General features: G+C 41.1%; 1 long non-coding RNA gene across 3 annotated transcripts in view; it reads right to left on the minus strand.

The window, feature by feature from the left end:
- Positions 1–3108: 3108 nt before the first annotated feature.
- Positions 3109–13427, minus strand: part of LOC125463842 (uncharacterized) — a 122067-nt gene continuing 111748 nt past the window's right edge. For all 3 annotated transcript variants that reach the window (XR_007249923.2, XR_007249922.2, XR_009447053.1), the window contains 2 exons: positions 8133–8283; positions 3109–3193 (listed from right to left, as the gene is read on the minus strand). This is a non-coding gene — a long non-coding RNA (uncharacterized LOC125463842). The remainder of the gene's footprint in view (positions 3194–8132; positions 8284–13427) is intronic.

The raw sequence follows: 13427 nt of genomic DNA on the forward strand, positions 1-13427 counted from the left end.
CTATCTATCCCCATCTTAAATATACTCAATGGCCTGGACTCCACAGCCTTCTGTGGCACTGTATTCTATAGTTTCACCACTCTCTGGCTGAAGATGCTTCTCCTTATCTCTGTTCTTCCCTTTAGCCTAAGTCTATGTTCTTCGGCCCTAGTCCCTCCTACCAATGGAAACATCTTCCCACTCTGTCCAGGCCATTCACTCCCGCTGTTGGATACACCACTGGAAGTACCGCTACTGGAAGCATCCGTGATGGGATTAAATTTTCTGGACACCTTTCCAGTCACACTTGACAATACCAGACTTAGGACACGGAAAGATCTGGTCCTGACAGAACTGAAAGAGCTGGCGGTAATGGGGGAAACCAAAGGACTATTGCACACAGAACTGAACCCTTTTTAGGCATAGAGAGACCAGATTACAGTATAGGATGGCATATTATTATGGGGAACAAGTGTGATTGTTCCAAGCAGTGGTTGTCACCAAATATTGGCTGAACTCCACCAGGGCAATCCAGGAGTTTACAAAATGAAGATGTTGGCGAAATATTTTGTCTAGTGGCCAGGACTGGATGCTGATGTAGCTGCAGTGGTGGGGCAGGGTGCCAACAAGGAAACTATAACCACAAGCAGCTCCTCCACTTTCATGGAAATGGCTTGGTAAACTCTGGACTCGGTTACACATAGACAATGCAGGTCCTTTCTCAGGCACAATGTTCTTAGTCACTGTGGATGCCCACTCAAAGCAGCTGGATATGCAAGGAGCTCATTCATCAAACACGAGAATGACAATAGAAAAACAGTGTGCATATTTTGCAACACGTGGACTCCCAGAAATATTGCTCTCAGGTAACGGGCCATCCTTTAACAGCAGGGAAGTTGCGGCAGGATTAAAGAAACAGCCTCACAGCTTCACTAGAAACCAAACTGTCCCAGTTCCTGTGATAGTGGGAACTGCAGATTCTGCAGAATCCAAGATAACAAAGTGTGAAGCTAGGTGAACACAGCAGGCCAAGCAGCATCTCAGGAGCACAAAAGCTGACATTTCAGGCCTAGACCCTTCATCAGAGACCCTTCATCCTCTCTGATGAAGGGTCTAGGCCCAAAACATCAGCTTTTGTGCTCCTGAGATGCTGCTTGGCCTGCTGTGTTCATCCAGCTTCACACTTTGTTGTCCCAATTCCTATTTGAATACAGGGCCACCCCTCATACAACTACAGGGATTGCTCCAGCAGAACTGTAAATGGGGTGAAGACTCCACACCAGCTTAAATCTGATCTCCCCGGACCCTTGTGGGGCAGCAGTGGAGGTGAAACTGCAACGCTAGTCATGACACTCTACTAAGCCAGTGAGACTGTACTTCAGTGGATAAAGTTTGGTGTAGGAACCATGGGAATGACCCTGCATTGGTAGGAGGCATGAACGACGCAAGGTCAGGTCCAGTGACATATAAAGCTCAGCTAGGTGCAACGGTCCTGAACAAGCAAGTGGACCATATGACAGCTGCAAACACACAAACAGTGCAGGAGCAAAACATGTCTGGCTCCTCAATAGTCTTTTTCACTTGTTTTGGAATCTGTGTGCTCACTCTCTGTCGAGTGTTGAAAATACCTCAGAATCTGAGATGGACACGGCAGATATTGACGCCTCAATGCCTTTGTCTCCTGAAGAAGACAATGAATTTCTTCCGAAGTGCTCTGGGTACAAGAGGCAACCTACTGTGCATTACATGCAGGCTGTAACAGAGGCAGAGCTGGAGTAACCTGACCTGACCCGAAAATGCCTCAGAAGGAGCTACAAAGAAAGGACCAGCCTATGCCTTTGGACTCAGAAGGGGAGGGACTTAGTGATCTTAACAAAGTCTGCCAGCTGGATCACAGAATATGAGTTCCCTGATTGGGGGTATTAATTTTGTCCAATCGGGGAGCCCTGGCTGACAGATATAAACAGGAGTGTCAGACATCCTGTTCACTCTGAGAGCTAGGTCTAGGCAGCTGGATCAGTGTCAAGGACTCTTCACATGGAAATACATTCAAATTAATAATGTTAAAAGAACATTTCAATATCAGAAAATATTTGTTGATTATTCACTCACTGATTGTGCTAGAAATGAAGTTAGGTGTTTTTGTAGTTAGTTCACATAGGGACAAGGCACCTATGTTTACTCGGTGTATTATTGGAGTTTGAAAGTATTGGCATTAATAGACAATTGTGATTTTAAAAGAAACAGTAGCAGCTAGAACAATCAATCTCATCTGCCTTAATATTTTCCTCTTTCATTCCAGGAGGTAACGGCCTACAACAGAGGGCAGAAAGAGTTAAAACAAGTGGTGCTCTTCCTGAAATTTGGCTTGTCACCCCTTCTGTAGACAACATGCTGACTCAAGCCCTGACTGACCAATGTTGAGGTGGGCCATGCTGCACTTGTGGCCTGATTCTGCCACACATCTCACCATCGCTGCCGTCATTCAGGCCCCTAGAAGTTTCAAAAAAATGTTATGACCCACCTAGTTAAAAAAAGGATGAGAGCCACGGACTGCTCCTCACCTGGTCTTAGCACAGCTTTAGATTCAGGTCATGGAGCAGGCATATGGGTCTTCAGCTTTATTTTAATTTTGTCAGTTGTGGGGTTTATAGGTTTAGAATAAAAAGGAAACAGTTATACTTCAGTGCTGCAGAGCTTTCATCAGATTCTCATCTGGAGTAGTGTTCAAATTTGGGCACTGAACCTCTGGAAAATGACAAGGGTGGGTTACAACACTGATTCACCAGAATGATCTCAGTAATTAAACGGTTAAATGATAAGGACAGTACGCCTCAACTTGGGTCACACTCACTTATATTTTAGCTTTAAAGTGAGATTAATGGAGTAACTTAAAATGTCAAAAGGATTTGATAGAGATGGTATGGAGAACTTATTTTCTTTTGTCGGGAAATCCCAAAAAATTGCACCCAGGAAACACAAAACAGTTCATGAGAATCTGGAAATGTCTGTTCAAAAATACTAGATTTTGAGTTAATTTAAAATGTCCATGACTGCGAATCAAAAGTCTTTATTTTTAAGCAAGAGGTACAGACCAATCACACAAATGAGCTGATGTAAGGGTCAGCCATCAAACTTGTTGAATGTTGAAACAGGCTTGTGGGGCCGAATGGTCTGTTTTGTTCATCAAGTTATTTGCATTTTTCCAGAAAACCTACAGTGAAGGAATCAGCGTTACAATACTGGTATGCACCATTCAAAATAAATACCACTTACTAAAATTACCCCCTCTCCATGAAGAACAATCGATATATCCAATCTGCAGCCTGGTTGTGGAATAATTTTAATAATTATAGACCATAAAACTTTAAGTAGAAGAAAGCCTTTTGACCCATTGAGTCAACTCCACATTTCAATTAGATCATAGCTGATTTTATAATCCAGAGCATGTACGTCGGGCTTTTCTCACTTCAAGACAATTTAGAAATTATCTTAGCAGACAACATGAAACCATTAGAATGTCAGGTGTTATCAACATGCTGTATACTTAAAAGGCCACATTACTCAGGCGAAAGAAACTGAAACAAAAAGAAAACAAATGAAAAGAAAAAGTGGAAAATGCTGAAGATTTTCAGTCAGATATCCAGCATTAAGTTAAGTAGGTTCATGTTCTGAGTGCGTACCTTCCTGTAAAACTGAAAATTGAGAGGCATATACGTTATATCTGTTGTGATTGTAACAAGGTCAGCCAACTGGACCTCATAAAGTATGAGATAACAAGGTGTAGAGCGAGATGAACAAGGGAGGCCAAGCAGCACCAGAGGAGCTGGAAGGCTGACATTTCGGGCCTAGACCCTTTTTCAGAAATGGGGGAGGGCAAGACGTTTCTGAAATAAATAGCGAGAGTGGGGGAGGCAGATAGAAGATGGATAAAGGAGAAGGTAGGTGGAGAGGAGATAGACCGGTCAAAGAGGTGGGGATGGAGCCAGTAAAGGTGAGTGTAGGTGGGGACGAAGGGAGGAGATAGGTCAGTCCAGGGAGGACGGACAGGTCAAGGGGGTGGGATGAGGTTAGTAGGTAGGAGATAGGGGTGGGGCTTGAGGTGAGAGGAGGGAATAGGTGGGAGGAAGCACAGGTTAGGGAGGTGGGACGAGCTGGCCTGGTTTTGGGATGTGGTGGGGGAGGGGAGATTTTGAAGCTTGTGAAGTTGAGGTGGGAAATGGGGATAGGTGGGATGAAGGATAGGTTAGGGAGGCAGGGACAAACTGGGCTTGTTTTGGGATGCGGTAGGGGGAGGGGGGATTTTGAAGCTTGTGAAGTCCACATCAATACCATTGGGTTGCAGGGTTCCCAAGCAGAATATGAATTGCTGTTCCTGCAACCTCTACACTCACCTTTACTGTCTCCGTCCCTGCCTCTTGACCGGTTTGTCTCTTCTCTACCTATCTTCTCCTCTATCCATCTTCTATCTGCCTCCTCCTCCCTCCCTATTTATTTCAGAACCGCCTTCCCCTTCCCCATTTCTGAAGAAGGGTCTAGGCCCAAAACGTCAGCTTTCCTGCTCCTATGATGCTGCTTGGCCTGCTGTGTTCATCCAGCTCTACACCTTGTTATCTCAGATTCTCCAGCATCTGCAGTTCCTACTATCTCATAAAGTATGAGTTCCCTGACTGGGGCTGTTAACCTTATCTAATCAGGGAGCCCTGGCTGACAGATACAAACAGGAGTGTCAGAGGTTCCGATCACTTTGAGAGCTGGCTCTGATGAAGATGGACAAGAACGATGCATGTGTAAATGAAGGCTAACTTGGTGAAGGGATACCGGCCTCAGTAGAGTTATTTCAGGGTTTGTCACTGTTTTTCCTCATTTTTCTCCAATTTGGTTTGGAATTGTGAGTTGAAGTTAGGAGTTGAACTTTGAACTTTGAGCAGCAGCTTGTTTATATTTGGAAAAGAAAATAACAAACTGTCAATTGTTTATGGGAACTGGCCTGGAAAGTTAATGACATGTTGCTGTTCTAAGAATGCTGCTGACGTTTCAGCAACTGTCATGTATTATGGCCAAGGACTGGCAGCTGCTTTGACATTAAAAGGTAATCTAAGAGAGTTTGGTGCTGACAAATCAAACAAATATTGAAAAAGAAAGAAAGTTTGGACTATGTCAGAAGTCACATGACACTATGCTATTATTCAACAGTTTTATTTGAAATCACAAGCTTTTGGAGTGCATCACTTTGTGACTGGTGTTGTGTGACTTCTGATCTTATCCATTCCAGTTCAACACTGGCACCTCCACATCATGGTTTGGACTAACTTTTGGGCAGGAGGCAGCGTGGCTATGAAAATGGCTGGATGGAGTTTTGGTTGCTGTCTAGTTATTATCTAATTATCAGAAATGGGGAAGGGGAAGGGAGTTCTGAAATAAATAGGGAGAGAGGAGGAGGCGGAGAGAAGATAGATAGAGGAGAAGATAGGTGGAGAGGAGACAAACCGGTCAAAGAGGCGGGGATGGAGCCAGTAAAGCTCTGAGAAAAGAATCCCAGTTGATAAAACACAAGCAAAAATCTCCAGCGATCTGTGGAAGCTGTTCACGTTGGCCAGTGAGTTTGGAACTCCAGCCAAATGTACGGCCCAACATGACTATGAACAATTCGTTATCCCAGGATTGCGTGAAGGTTTAGCAATCATCATTCAAAACTGCCTAAATGAACTGGCCAGTTATAACTCTAATTTTTTCTCTTACTTTATCTCTTAACTATGCCTGTCTGTTTGTCTGTGTGCATGAATGGAGTTACAATCAAAGAAGATTGAGTTTAAATTGTAGACATTGATTTAAAAACCCTGTTGTTTAACTTTGCCCTGCTAAAGTTACAGTATTAAGAATAAATTATGAATTTCTGTTTGAATTAAATTATAAATTTGGTGCCTACTATATGCTATTCAGAAAGTCTAGCTAGGAACAGCTTGGCAAATTTTGAGGGTAATTGAATATTTTAATACCACTGTGTTGTGATATCCATGGTAAGGAGACTGATTTGGTTTGACTTGCTAACCCTGTGTTGTAACATAGGCATATTAATACAGTCAGATAATTTGGGGTTGTTGGAGTTTTCTTTTCTAGATATGTTTCCCCCCCCTTGTTTTGGTTATATTAATATGCAGGTCTGCATGTCCTTTTTTTCATTATTGATGATGGGTCAACAGCCAGAATATTAATTCATGTGTGTGCAGATGCTGCCTGCTTGGGATAATGAAAATGAATCTATTATTGCCAAGTTTGCAGATGACAAAAGGAATGGGAAAGCAAATGATGAGGATAGCACAAACAGTTTGCCAAGGGACATGGAATGGTTAAGTGAATGGGCAAAAGCTTGGCAGTTGGATTATAATGTGGGATGATGTAAGATCATGCACTTTGGCAGGAAGCATAGAGGAGCTGAATATTATTTAAATGGTGAAAACTATAGAAAGCTGCAGCACAGTGCGTTTGAGAGTCCTCATTATTAATCACAAATAAAGCTAGCTTGGAAGTTCACTGATAATAAGAAAGGCAAACGAACTGTTTCCCTTTATTTCAAAAAGAATGCAGTGTAGAAATAGCAGGTCTTGCTAAAACTATACAATGCTCCAGTCTGACCACAGTTTGAATACTGTGAACTGTCTTGGTCCCCTTATCAAGGAAATATATATTGGTATTCGAGGCAGTATAGAGAAGGTTCACAAGGTTGAGCCTGAGTATGGCGGGATTTTCCTACAAGGTGAGGCTGAGTAGCTTCGGGCCTGTACTCACTGGAGCTTAAAAGAAGAAGGGCCTTATTGAAGAATATAAAATTCTGAGGGCACTTGACATGGTAGATGCAGTGACGTTGCTTCGCCTTGTGGGAGAGACTTGGACCAGAAGGCTTAACCTCAAAGTAAGGGGTTTCCCATTTAAGGCAGAGCTGAGAAGGAATTCTTCTCAGAGTGTAATGAATCTGTGAAATTCTTTCCTACAGAGGGCTTTGTGGGTTGGGTCATTAGGTTTATTGAAATCTGAGATCTCTAATCAGTGAGGAAATCAAGGGCTATGGGGTAAGGCAGGAAAGTGGAGCTAAGCATTATCAGATCAGTCATGGTCTCAATGAATGATGGAGGAAACTTTGATGGACTGAATGCCTGACTTATGGTCTTACTTTCACATTTTATTTTAGGGTCCTGAAAATCCAGCTCCTTTGGCAATCCTCATGAGTTAAAACATCACATTTTATATATTTTATCATTATAATTGTATATGAAGTCAAGAATTTCTCAAATGCAGGCTCAGCTTTAGCAATATAGGACGGTTCCCACAATAAATAAATTGAAAAAATATCAACATTCCATTGAATTCTGTCAGATTTCTTTCATTCTGGTGGCATGTTCTGCTGCATTCTTGACATGGATTCATAATTCACTTCACATGCACATACACTTATATTTCCTGTTGCTATTTCACATGTTTTGAACACTAAGGTGAGCTCAATAATACCACTAACTCAAGGGCTTGATTTTAAGAAAAGCAATACTGATGCTATATTAAGGGCTTTTGTTGATTAAATGGCATGACCAATTCTTTTCACGTTTAGATTTACCATGCTCCAGTCCAGTGTAGTCCAGGCTAGAAAATTTGGGCCAGTTTTTTTTTACAAAATAGAATGTTACCTTCATTTTCTGGCAAATCAATTGGAATACTGGCCCACGAAGGGGACTCAAGTTATTTCCAATGACTTTTTTAAAAACTTTAAAAAAAACTCCAAAATATTTGGAACAATGCTAATGCCAACCTGAAGTACATTTAACACTGCTCTATGACCTAATGTGGAAAACTATGAATGGGCAGCAATTCCAGTTCTCCTTCAATTTGCATCAAACAGCCACAGTAAAATTAGTCTATATGAGCACAGAGAGGAAAGTGGCATGTAAGCAAAGGCCACGTACCCATTGGCACTGTGGTAAGCCTACTGTTAACAGCTACGCAAATATTCACAAGGTCACTTAAAATCTGCTCAAGAAATTCCACTGAAAATACTTAGTAGAGGGTGAGAAATCAATGCACAGCATTACTGCATTGAGAAACAATTTTTTTTTAATCATTAAAACTAACTGTCTCTTCCGAGTATTAAAATAATTTCAAACCTTGTGTCCTCAATTCTCTGTGTTGTAGCTATACAAAGTGATCTGAGGTCAGACCTTGGGAAAGGAGAATTGAGTTGAGAATAAGCCAATGGTATTTTGCCATTTTCTCCTTTGGCCCAGGCAGCTATTCTTAAACAAACAATTGATGGACCTGTCAAAAGAAAAATCATTGTTCCTTTTTAATTCTGTTTATTTACATTTTAAATACATTATAAATACATAATAAATACATTATACATTATAATCATTGCCATTTTTGAAGGCAAATTAAACAGGTCACATGCCTCATAATAGCACCATGAAGGGTAATTTCACCATTTGTGGAATAATACATTTCTTTCTTTCAAGACACAATGCAACAAATTTGTTCTATGATGGTATTCAGCAACCACAGTATATGGGGCTGGATTTACTTGGAGGTCAAAGTGGGTAAGCCTGGTGAGCTCCATTCCTAGAAAAATATTAGGGAAGCAATTCGGTTTTTATGACAACCCAGCAGCTTTTATGATCATTGTTTCTGGTGCCAGCTCACAATTTGCTAGATTTACCAAATTGAATTTCAGTTGCCATGGTGGGATTTAGCCTCATGAACTCTAGGTCTCTAGCCCAGTGTGAAAACTACCGTGCAAACATTTCAACATAAGTGATGTCACTGTCACAAAAAAATTACCATGATTGCAACTCTTTTACAAGCACTGAAAAAATGTTTGTCTGCAAATATGACTTTAATGGTGAAAAGACAACAATCCTATTGATGCTAAACAAATCATTTTGAAAAGAAATGAGTGCATTTTGATGGATGTATTCATATATTTATTCAATGAAAATGTACTTTTATGATTAATACTATGTTTGCTTCTTCCAAATATTAAAAGTTTGAGAATGTTTCAAAATATGCACACATCTTTGTTGACAAACAAACCCATATTATCCAGATATAACACTCTATGGGGCTGGAAGAACAAAGCAGGCCAGGCAGCAGAAGGGTCCTGACCTGAAATGTCAACTTTCCTGCTCCTCTGATGCTGCCTGGCCTGCTGTGTTCTTCCAGCTCCATGCTGTGTTATCTCTGACTGCAGCATCTGCAATTCTTGCTATCCCCATATTATCCTGTTGACTGACATCTTCATTGAAGTTAATTCTAGAGATAGGGGGCATGTACTGGATGTGACAAAGGTGACTGTTTTTGAGGAGATGATGATGTAGTGAGCCTGTCATTTTTCATCCTAGAAGCCCAGGCTGATTCTCTATGGACAAGGCATGAATTTAAATTCAGTTACTAATTCTATAATATAAAGGTAACCATAAAATTATCAGTAAAACAACTGAATGACACATGCTGGCCTAACAGGTCTCCAGTGCCTCAAACTGGAGCTCCAATGTTCAGATTGTTCATTTCTAAGTAATTCAGGGTTTTCCCTCTGAATGTTTGTAAAAATCCATCTTGTTCACTAATACCCTTTAAAGCGAGAGAATCTAGCAGCCTTACATGGTCTGACCATTGCGTAACTTCAGGCTCCTAGCAATGTGGTTGACTCTCAGCTGCACTATAAGCGCAACCAGGGATAGACAATAAATGCTAGTAATGCCAGTGTTGCCTACATCCCAAGAGAGAAAAATATGTATCATATATAAAATTAAGAAAAAGCTTATTGAAAGAAGAGTCAGTAGATCATCAGTCTGTCCTATATGGTTCTGATACACTGATGGACTGATGTCATTACACATCAACATTGCAGTAGTTTAAGATCTTCAGAAAAATGCTAGACTTAAAAGATTATGATAGTTCAGTTCCAATGCAGACAATATTTTGATGTATGTTTTAAAATTGTTTTATCATTATTTACTTCCTCACTTTGCCTAGTGCAGTGAGAATACCATTCAATTATATCCAACTAACATTGTGGTCTGTTTCCAAATTAAGGGTGAACTATACTGTATTTTATCCTTGCTGGACTATTGGGAACACTTGCAGGCTTGGTACCTGATTGATGATTGATGAAGGAGTGGCCAATCCTGAGCCTTGTTCTTCAAGCATTGGTATTACCATCCCATTCCAGGAGGGTGTGTGACATACCCATTCTGTCAAAGGACTGCCAATTAAAGATATCATGACATGGATTACAGCAGCTCACCAGCTTTTGCAAGTGCTGCAAGCACAAAAATGGAGAGAAGATTTCTCCCCGAGTCTCTCATCCTCACTGGGATAGGATCTGAAAACCCGCAGAAAGGTGAACTTCCCAAAGACAGAAGGAAAAAGGCAATATTTCCAATCAAGCAGGTAGGGATAAAAGTGGACAAGGAAGGAAGTGAGGAACAGAAATGTGCTGCCTCTAATTTTGAGGCAACATATCTAAGATCCAGGGCCTCAGGAGAGCAGAACAGATGAATGGCCACTAAGGAATAACCTACACTCTCACTCAGTCTATTTCCCAATCACACCCTTCCCTCACCCAACACAAATATTGTATTATTCTCATTCCCATGGAAGCAATAATCACAATTGGTGAGAGGCAGATGCTGGGGGAGGACAGTGCGGGGGTAGTGGTGGTGGTGGTGGAAAGACAGATGGAGGTGCCAACAAGCCCTACTGAAAATAAAAGTCTTGTTCCATGAAGTTTCTAAGGGGAATAGTCAAGAGAGCTGATTTTCTGCCTGTAGATCCTGTGTTGAAGTTCTCACATGCTTCTAGCTATGTCTTAGTATCTATCCACTCTGAGCAATGAGTGGGCTTGAAACTGGACATGTATATTTTAAAAACTGAGAACATGAAAAACATTGTGATCAGAGATAATGGGAACTGCAGACGCTGGAGAATCCAAGATAACAAAGTGTGAAGCTGGATGAACACAGCAGGTGAAGCAGCCTCTCAGGAGCACAAAAGCTGACGTTTTGGGCCTAGACCCTTCATCTGGTCTAGGCCCAAAATGTCAGCTTTTGTGCTCCTGGGATGCTGCCTGGCCTGCTGTGTTCATCCAGCTTCACACTTTGTTTACATGAAAAACATTGTCCAATTTTGACTTGAAGTGTAGCTGCATTCAAAAAAAGAAATAGAAATAATTGTGATGTCCAACAGAGCAGACTTAAAAAAAGGGGGGCTGCCTTATCTCTTGCCATCTGATTGGTTACAACATGGAAGGATGCTGAGTTTTGAAGAAGAGTCAGACTGAATTCTAAAGGTTAACTCTGTTTCTCTTTCCACAGATGCTGCCCAAACAGCTGAGGTTCTCCTGCACTTTCTGTTATTGCTCTATGTCTGAAAGAGCAACTCAGCTTGTTCCATTCTCCTGTTTTCAGCATGACCCTGTCAACGTTTTCCCTTCAAAGAGTTCTCCAATTCTCCACGAATGCCCTTCTGGACATTGAATTCTAGATCATCATCAGTCATGCGTAAAGAAGATTTTCAAGTTGACTTTGATTCTTGCGTTTTAAATCTGTGTCCCTTGGTCTCAACCCTACCACCAACGGGAAAATTTAGTTCATCTCCTGTATTCACCCCTCAAATTTTGAAAACCTCTCTTAAACCGCTCTTTTCTGAGCGGAACAATCCAAGATTTTTCAACCTAGCCATATAATTCAAATTCTCATCCCTGGAACCATTCTCCTAAATTATAAAACCACATTAGTCAAACATTCAACAGTAACCCTCAATGCCATGCTTCCCTTTCTCTTGCAGGATCATGGTTAATTGTGTATTTTAGTCCCTCTATCCATTTCCTGGGGCTATTCAAATTAGTCCCTATCACCTCCGTTGGTAGAAGTCATCTACTTTTTCAAATTATGTTTCAAGTAATAAAACATGCCTGATCTTTGAAGAAAAAGCATAATCTTTCCCTGCAGGGTTTCAGAAAGTTAAGATGAGGTAATTCATGTTGCCGCAGGTTACTGAGACCTGGATGTTAGCTCCTTGATAAACCTTGGTATCATTACTGTTTGAGCATGTCTCCAAATAATGTGGTTATGATACACAACCCTGCCTTGGCAAGTGTATTGCACAAACATATAGCTTGTAGTAAAACCTTTTCTTGTGTGTTGGTGGTCAGCTGAGCTGCCAACTCATCAAGTTTAGTAATCCTATCAAAAGTTGTCAACCTGAATCATGTAAACCTGAAGCAGCACATTTAACACTCTTGCTCCTCCTGGCTCTGATTCCTATCAAATTTCACATTCTTTTACTTGCAAACGTTTGCTCAATAGTGATGAACACAGAAAACCACAAAAACCTTCTGATCAATTAGCTAATGAATGTGCTTGTAATTTTCAAAATCAATTAGCCCAGCTGACATTTACATACTCAGAGATAGTAGGAACTACAGATGCTGGAGAATCTGAGATAACAAATTTTCTTCATTTTCTGAAGAAGGGTCTAGGTCCGAAATGCCAGCCTTCCTGCTCCTCTGATGCTGCTTGGCCTGCTGTGTTCATCCAGCTCTACGTCTTGTTATTTACATACTCAGAACTTGTTTTGTTCCATTTCCTTTTGAAGAAACATTGCCGTCTTCCAGTTTGTCTTGATTTCCTTGACTCTTTGTAGGAGCGCACAACAATGGATAATTGAGGAAAGGAGCATTTGAGGACCAAACCAGAGATGAAGGCTATGGATAACAGGGGAGTAGTGATTCCCGGCACTCCTACATGTTTTGGAGATTTGAACAGTCTACAGGGCACACCTCAACGAACTGCAGAAATGCCATCAATGCTGTCTTTGCAGGATCATCCAAACACAGTGATCCATCGGCAATGTCCTCTCCCAAGACAAAATCTCTAGCACTGAGATGCTAATCATTCAAGACAAGCTCTGTTGGGAAGACATGTCATTCACACACCTAATACCAAATATGTGAATTAATTTTTCTATTTGCAACTCAGACATTGCAAGGGATTCCCAGGAGATCAGCAGGAAAATAATTCTAGGGATATCTTCAAAGCATATCTAAGGAAGTCAAATGTCCCCACCAACTCAAGGGTGTCAATTTCTTACGATTGCCTAAAATAGATTAGGCTCATATTGGAATGTGCAGAGATGAAACCAATATGTTGGAGGTAACCTCTAAACAACATCTCTACCCAGACCTTCAAATACCACCTTCCTCGCATGTGGCAGAATCAGCAAGTTGTGTATTGGAATTTCAGCCATCTCAAAACCCACAAAATTAGAAGCAAGCCAATCTCAAATTCCAAGGACCGCTGAAGAGATGAGAGGAATAATACTTATTGTCCAGTATTTCAAATAAATAAGCATAATTTTTGCACATTCTGAGGCTGGCATGGTCAGTTAATTATGAGAAGCATCTT

This window comes from Stegostoma tigrinum, chromosome 22 (assembly GCF_030684315.1).
Source record: "Stegostoma tigrinum isolate sSteTig4 chromosome 22, sSteTig4.hap1, whole genome shotgun sequence".
Taxonomy (NCBI): Eukaryota; Metazoa; Chordata; class Chondrichthyes; order Orectolobiformes; family Stegostomatidae; genus Stegostoma; species Stegostoma tigrinum.